Genomic DNA, 267 nt, shown 5'->3' with positions numbered 1-267 from the left:
AACCATTCCATGATTATGTGATTGTGATTACTTACCTGTGATTACAGCTGCCTCTCATGCTCTTCTATGGCACTGCAGATTGCTATTAGGAGGGCAGAGTTGTTTTCCTTAGTTGATGGACTCAGCAGTTATGTTGCTGCGGGGCAAACAAAAATAAAGCAGACACAATAGGAAAAATGCATGAATAGTTTATATTAAATATAGCATGGAGTTGTGCTGCTCTCTGTCTAGTTTTAGGTCTGGAAGAGCTGTGGGATGAGGCAGGGC

The sequence above is a fragment of the Acanthisitta chloris genome, unplaced genomic scaffold (assembly GCF_000695815.1).
Source record: "Acanthisitta chloris isolate BGI_N310 unplaced genomic scaffold, ASM69581v1 scaffold10666, whole genome shotgun sequence".
Taxonomy (NCBI): domain Eukaryota; kingdom Metazoa; phylum Chordata; class Aves; order Passeriformes; family Acanthisittidae; genus Acanthisitta; species Acanthisitta chloris.
Note: the sequence above shows the minus strand (reverse complement) of the source record.